This window comes from Triticum urartu, chromosome 6A (assembly GCF_056163025.1).
Source record: "Triticum urartu cultivar PI428250 chromosome 6A, HENAU_Tu73, whole genome shotgun sequence".
Taxonomy (NCBI): Eukaryota; Viridiplantae; Streptophyta; class Magnoliopsida; order Poales; family Poaceae; genus Triticum; species Triticum urartu.
In genome coordinates, this window is record NC_141878.1 from 300,483,078 (window position 1) to 300,491,394 (window position 8,317).

An 8,317-nucleotide genomic window follows, 5' to 3' on the forward strand; every position below is an offset into this window, starting at 1 on the left:
AACCCTAGAAGCTAGCCTATGGTATGATTGTTGTTCTGTATGTTGTCCTATGGACTAAAACCCTCCGGTTTATATAGACACCGGAGAGGGTTAGGGTTACACAAAGTCGGTTACAATGGTAGGAGATCCACATATCCGTATCGCCAAGCTTGCCTTCCACGCCAAGGAAAGTCCCTCCCGGACACGGGACGAAGTCTTCAATCTTTTATCTTCATAGTCCAGGAGTCCGGCTGAAGGTATAGTCCGGCCATCCGGACACCCCCTAATCCAGGACTCCCTCACCTATGTTCATGATCATGCCTAGATATCATCATAACTATGCGCTTTTCTATCAATTGCTCGGCAGTAATTTGTTCACCCACCGTAATATTTGCTATCTTGAGAGAAGCCACTAGTGAAACTATGGCCCCCGGGTCTACTTTACATCATATAAGCTTTCGATCTACAATTCTAGTTTACTATCTATTTTGCAATCTTTACTTTTCAATCTATACAACAAAAATACCAAAAATATTTATCTTATTATCTCTATCAGATCTCACTTTCATAAGTGAACGTGAAGGGATTGAAAACCCCTTTTCTCGCGTTGGTTGCGAGGTTCTTGTTTGTTTGTGCAGGTACTAGGTGACTTGCGTGTAGTCTCCTACTGGATTGATACCTTGGTTCTCAAAAACTGAGGGAAATACTTACGCTACTTTGCTGCATCACCCTTTCCTCTTCAAGGGAAAACCAACATATGCTCAAGAGGTAGCAAGAAGGATTTCTGGCACCGTTGCCGGGGAGATTTGCACCAAGTCAAGCAAGATTTGATCTCCCGTCAACTAGCCATTTCTAGCACCGTTGCCGGGGAGATCTACGCCAAGTTAAGACATACCAAGTACCCATCACACACTCTTATCCCTCGCATTACATTATTTTCCATTTACCTCTCATTTTCCTCTCCCCCACTTCACCCTTGCCATTTTATTTGCCTCTTTTCCGTTTGCCCTTTTTCTGTTCGTCTCTTTTCGCTTGCCTCTTGTGTGATTGTTTGTTGGATTGATTTTATGTCACGATGGCTCAAGATAATACTAAATTATGTGACTTTTCCAATACCAACAATAATGATTTTATTAGCACTCCGATTGCTCCTCTTATCGATGTTGAATCTTGTGAAATTAATATTGCTTTGCTGAATCTTGTCATGAATGATCAATTTGCTAGCCTTCCTAGTGAAGATGTTGCTACCCATCTAAACAGCTTTGTTGATTTATGTGATATGCAAAATAAGAAAGATGTGGATAATGATATTGTTAAATTGAAGCTATTTCCATTTTCGCTTAGAGATCATGGTAAAACTTGGTCCTCTTCTTTGCCTAAAAATAGTATTGATTCATGGAACAAGTGCAAAGATGCTTTTATCTCTAAGTATTTTCCTCCCGCTAAGATCATCTATCTTAGAAACGATATTATGAACTTTAAGCAACTTGATCATGAGCATGTTGCACAAGCTTGGGAGAGAATGAAATTAATGATACGTAATTGCCAGACACATGGTTTGAATTTATGGATGATTATACATAATTTTTATGCTGGATTGAATTTTGCTTCTAGAAATCTTTTGGATTTGGTTGCGGGAGGCACTTTTATGGAAATTACTTTAGGTGAAGCAACTAAACTCCTAGATAATATTATGGTTAATTATTCTCAATGGCACACCGAAAGATCTACTAATAAAAAAGTTCATTCGATAGAAGATATTAATGTTTTGAGTGGAAAGATGGATGAGCTTATGAAATTGTTTGCTAATAAGAGTGCTTCTTCTGATCCTAATGATATGCCTTTATCCACTTTGATCGAGAATAATAATGAATCTATGATGTGAATTTTGTTGGTAGGAAAATTTTTGGTAACAACGCATATAGAGGAAATTTCAATTCTAGGCTGTTTCATAGTAATTCCTCTAATAATTATGGTAATTCCTACAACAAATCTTATTGAAATTTACGAATTATGCCCATTGATTATGCCCTCTGATTTTGAGACTAGTGTTAAAGAATTTACGAATTCGCAAAAGAATTTCAATGCTTTGCTTGAAGAAAAATTGCTTAAGATTGATGAGTTGGCTAGGAACGTGGATAGAATTTCTCTTGATGTTGATTCTTTGAAACTTAGATCTATTCTACCTAAGCATGATATCAATGAGTTTCTCAAAGCCACGAGAATTTCCATTGATGAGTGCAAAGAAAGAACCGCTAGGATGCGTGCTAAAAAGGATTGCTTTGTGAAGGTGTGTTCTTCTAGTTTTCATGATAATAATGATGAAGATCTAAAAGTGATTAGTGTGTCTCCTTTTAAATCTTTGTTTTCCAATATGAATCTTAATAAAGATGGGACTGGAGATGAGTCAACTTTAGTTAGAAGGCGTCCCAATGATTCGGAGTTTCTAGATCTTGATGCAAAAATTGATAAAAGTGGGATTAAAGAGGTCAAAACTTTACATAGCAATGAACCCGCTATTTTGGATTTCAAGGAATTTAATTATGATAATTGCTCTTTGATAAATTGTATTTCCTTGTTACAATTCGTGCTCAATTCTCCTCATGCTTATGATCAAAACAAAGCTTTTACTAAACACATCGTTGATGCTTTGATGCAATCCCATAAAGAAAAGCTTGAACTAGAAGTTTCTATTCCTATAAAACTTTATGATGAGTGGGAACCTACTATTAAAATTAATATTAAAGATCATGAATGCTATGCTTTATGTGATTTGGGTGCTAGTGTTTCCACGATTCCAAAAACTTTGTGTGATGTGTTAGGTTTTCGTGAATTTGATGATTGTTCTTTAAATTTGCATCTTGCGGATTCCGCCATTAAGAAACCTATTCGGTGCCATCCGGACGTGTCCGGTGCGGAGAGAGGAGCGGGGCTAGGGTTTGGACTGCGGAATTTTCGGGGAGAGGCACATATATAAAGGTAGAGGGAGCTAGGAGAGTCCAAATGAGGTGCAGTTTTCGCCCACACAATCGTGATCCAACACCGGAGAGCATGGAGGAGGTTTAGATGGATTAGTGGGCTGTTTTGGCGGGGTGTTGGGATTCAACAAGAGTGGGGCTTTTGCGGTTACCCACCGTAATACATGCTATCTTGACAAAAGCCACTAGTGAAACCTATGCCCCCGTGTCTCTTTCCTATTACATTACATATCTTTTATTTACATCGGATCTCGTTTACTATTTTGCAATCTATACAACAAAAATACCAAAAATATTTACTTTACTATCTCTACTAGATCTCACTTTTGCGAGTGACCATGAAGGGATTGACAACCCCTTTATCATGTTGGTTGCAAGGATCTTGATTGTTTGTGCAGGTACTAGGTGACTTGTGCGTTATCTCCTACTAGATTGATAGCTTGGATCTGAAAACTGAGGGAAATGCTTACGCTACTTTGTTGCATCACCCTTTCCTCTTCAAGGGAAAACCAACGCATGCTCAAGAGGTAGCAAGAAGGATTTCTGGCACCGTTGCCGGGGAGATCTACGCCAAGTCAAGACATACTAAGTACCCATCATAAACTCTTCTCCCTCGCATTACATTATTTTCCATTCGCCTTTAGTTTTCCTCTCCCCCACTTCTAAATTTTTTTTTGAAAACCTTTGCCTTTGCTTCGCCCCTCTTATGTTCGATCTTGTGTTACCATGTGCCTTCTTTTTTGCTTGCATCTTTGCTTGCTAAAAGTTTATGGATCCCCATCCACTTGATTATCTTTTTAAATGATCCAATTATGATGAACCAATTGCTAGTGAGTGGACTGCACTAGATTATCTTTATGTAGTTTTGATTGAAACCCGTGAATCTGAAAATTGTGAAGAAGTGCTTTATAAAGTGATTCACAATAGATCTTTGAATAAAAAGCATGATTGCAATGATGTTACTATAAATTCTATTAATGACAATTGTGTTAATAATATGCAAAACCCTCATCTTGGGGATGCTAATTTTGCTATGTCTACTACTTCTTGCAATGATCATGATTGGGGTGATTCTTCTTATGATCTTGAATGTTTATTTAAGCCCCATCATGAATCTGAGATTGATAATAATTTTTGCAATAATACTGAAAGTGGGTTTGGAACAGTGTCAACTTTAGATCCCGCATATTTGGATAATGTTCAATCTTATGAAGTTTTTTATAAAAGTGGGTTCGGAGAGGACATGACTTTATTTTCTGATAATCCCACTATTTTAGAAGAGTCTCAACTCTGCATGCATGTGGATCATGAAGAGAAAATTTTATGTGATAGTTATATGGTTGAAATTGATTATGATCCTACATGTAATTATTATGAGAGAGGGAAATATGGTTGTAGAAATTTTCATGTTGCTAAATTACCTCTCGTTATGTTGAGATTGTATTGTTTCTTTCCTCTTCCTTGCATATGCTAGTTTTTGCTTGCTATGATAATATGTTTGCCTATAAGATGCCTATGCATAGGAAGTATGTTAGACTTAGATTTGTTTTTCACATACTATATGATGATCTCTTTGTGTTTCAATTGCTATGTTTCATGTGAGCATCACTAAAATTATCAATGCCTAGCTAAGGGAGTTAAACGATAGCGCTTGTTGGGAGGCAACCCAATTTTATTTTTGTTCTTTGCTTTTTGCTTTTTGCCCCTTTTTAGTAATAAATAATTCATCTAGCTTATGTTATGATTGTGTTTTTTATGTTTTAATTAGTGTTTGTGCCAAGTAAAACCTTTAGGATCTTCTTGGGTGATAGTTGTTTGATCTTGCTGTAAAAAACAGAAACTTTTACGCTCACAAAATTAATTTTCATTTTTACCAAAGATCTATAAAATACCTACTCCACTTGCAGTAGATCAATATACAAATTTCTTAGGACGTCCTAATTTTTCAGAATTTTTGGAGTTACAGAAGTATTTGAAAGTTACAAATAGCTACAGACTATTCTGTTTTTGACAGATTCTGTTTTCGTGTGTTGTTTGCTTATTTTGATGAAGCTATGAGTAGTATCGGGGGGTATGAACCATAGAGAAGTTGGAATACAGTATGTATAACACCAATATAAATAAATAATGAGTTCATTACAGTACCTTAAATTGGTGGTTTATTTTCTTATACTAACGGAGCTCATGAGATTTTCTGTTGAAGTTTTATGTTGTGAAGTTCTCAAGTTTTTGGGTAAAGATTTGATGGATTTTGGAATAAGGAGTGGCAAGAGCATAAGATTGGGGATGCCCAAGGCACCCCAAGGTAAAATTCAAGGACAACCAAAAGCCTAAGCTTGGGGATGCCCCGGAAGGCATCCCCTCTTTCGTCTTCGTCTGTCGGTAACTTTACTTGAGGCTATATTTTTATTCACCACATGATATGTGTTTTGCTTGGAGCGTCTTGTATGATTTGAGTCTTCGCTTTTTAGTTTACCACAATCATCCTTGCTGTACACACCTTTTGGGAGAGACATGCATGAATCGGAATTTATTAGAATACTCTATGTGCTTCACTTATATCTTTTGAGCTAGATAATTTTGCTCTAGTGCTTCACTTATATCTTTTTTGATCATGGTGGTGGTTTTATTTTTTAAAAATTATTGATCTCTCATGCTTCACTTATATTATTTTGAGAGTCTTTTAGAACAGCATGGTAATTTGCTCTGGCTATAAAACTAGTCCTAATATGATGGGCATCCAAGATGGGTATAATAAAAACTTTCATATAAAGTGCGTTGAATACTATGAGAAGTTTGATTCTTTATGATTGTTTTGAGATATGAAGATAGTGATATTAGAGTCATGCTAGTAGAGTAGCTGTGAATTTGAGAGATACTTGTGTTAAAGTTTGTGATTCCCGTAGCATGCACATATGGTGAACCGTTATGTGATGAAGTTGGAGCATGATCTATTTATTGATTGTCTTCCTTATTAGTGGAGGTCGGGGAAGAGCGATGGTCTTTTCCTACCAATCTATCCCCCTAGTATCATGCGCGTAGTACTTCGTTTCAATAACTAACAGATTTTTGCAATATGTATGTGAGTTCTTTATGACTAATGTTGAGTCCATTGATTATACGCACTCTCACCCTTCCACCATTGCTAGCCTCTCTAGTACCACGCAACTTTCGCCGGTACCATAAACCCACCATTTACCTTCCTCAAAACAACCACCATACCTACATATTATGGCATTTCCATAGCCATTCTGAGATATATTGCCATGCAACTTTCCAGCGTTCCGTTTATTATGACAAACTCCATCATTGTCATATTGCCTTGCATGATCATGTGGTTGACATTGTATTTGTGGCAAAGCCAACATTCATAATTCTTTCATACATGTTACTCTTGATTCATTGCACATCCCGGTACACAGCCGGAGGCATTCACATAGTCATATTTTGTTCTAAGTATCGAGTTGTAATTCTTGAGTTGTAAGTAAATAAAAGTGTGATGATCATCATTATTAGAGCATTGTCCTAGTGAGGAAAGGATGATGGAGACTATGATTCCCCACAAGTTGGGATGAGACTCCAGACGAAAAAGATAAAAAAAAATAAAAGAGGCCAAAAAAGAGAGGGCCCAAAAAAATAAAAAAAATGAGAGAAAAAGAGAGAAGGGACAATGCTACTATCCTTTTTCCACACTTGTGCTTCAAAGTAGCACCATGATATTCATGATAGAGAGTCTCTTATTTTTTCACTTTCATATACTAGTGGGAATTTTTTAGAACTTGGCTTGTATATTCCAATGATGGGCTTCCTCAAAATGCCCTAGGTCTTCGTGAGAAAGCAAGTTGAATGCACACCCACTTAGTTTCTTTTGTTGAGCTTTCATACATTTATAGCTCTAGTGCATCTGTTGCATGGCAATCCCTACTCACTTACATTTATATCTATTGATGGGCACCTCCAAGCCCGTTGATACGCCTACTTCATGTGAGACTATCTTCTCCATTTTGTCTTCTCCACAACCACCCCTCTATTCCACCTATAGTGTTATATCCATGGCTCACGCTCATGTATTACGTGAAGATTGGAAAAGTTTGAGAACATCAAAATTATGAAACAATTGCTTGGCTTGTCATCGGGGTTGTGCATGACTAAATATTTTGTGTGATGAAGATAGAGCATAGCCAGACTATATGATTTTGTGGGGATAGCTTTCTTTGGCCATGTTATTTTTTGAAGACATGATTGCTTTGTTAGTATGCTTGAAGTATTATTGTTTTTATGTCAATATTAAACTTTTGTCTTGAATCTTTCGGATCTGAACATTCATGCCACAATAAAGAAAATTACATTAATAATTATGTTAGGTAGCATTCCACATCAAAAATTCTGTTTTTATCCTTTACCTACTCGAGGACGAGCATATGCCATTCAGTCGGATTCATTGAAATGATCATGTGTGTATTTTCCTCAGTCTGGTATAAGAGTTTCAATGATCCTTGTATCAAAAGTAATTCTTTTTGCCTAACTTAGGAAATATTTCTATGAGTCACCTCTCGTAAGATGTCTCATCACAGTATAAAGGGCAATATATCTCCTTGCTATTTTGACGCACATTCGCCATCTTCTTCAGCGTGGAATTGTTGCCTACCAAATTGAATCTTCGTCATCTACTCCCTTCCATCATTCCTGATGTGTGATTTGTGTGTCGGCTTGAGAGATGTTATTATGTCTCATTCCATGAGTTGATCGTGAGTTGCTCGATCTTAGAGAAGATCGATTCCTATAGAGTTCCTTTAGGTCGTCATCATGTTGTGAAAAGTTCTCGAAAGCAAAGATGTCATGACCAAGATGATGCAATGAACTAAGTTCCTCAAGAAGGGCACTTGGATCATGAAGATTGTGTCCAAGGTTAAATCTTTGATTGCTGATTGCAATAAGGTGATAATGTGTCTTGATTCCCTATAGGAACAAAGACCTTTAACTCTGCTTGAGTCCAACTTTAGAAGAATTGTGAAGTTGCATCTGGAAGAGGTACTTAGGCTGCAATTAATTTATTGGAAGAAAAGATGCACCATCAGATCTATTAAGGTGGGGAGCAAAACACCAAATTCTTTTATCCAATGGCAACTGAATGTTTCAGGTCTATACTGATGATGGTGATATCAAACCATTCAACTATGGCAGTGTAGCGATCCGATCCCAATGGATCAAACTCTCTATGCTTAAGTGTCATCCCTGGATCGATATGCTGACACACAGTACTTGAGGAATTATAACAGAGTTCAATCACATCTTTATTACATCGGGGTTCTCAATTGAGTATTTATTACATAAATATGGCTGAAGGCCATCTAAAAAAG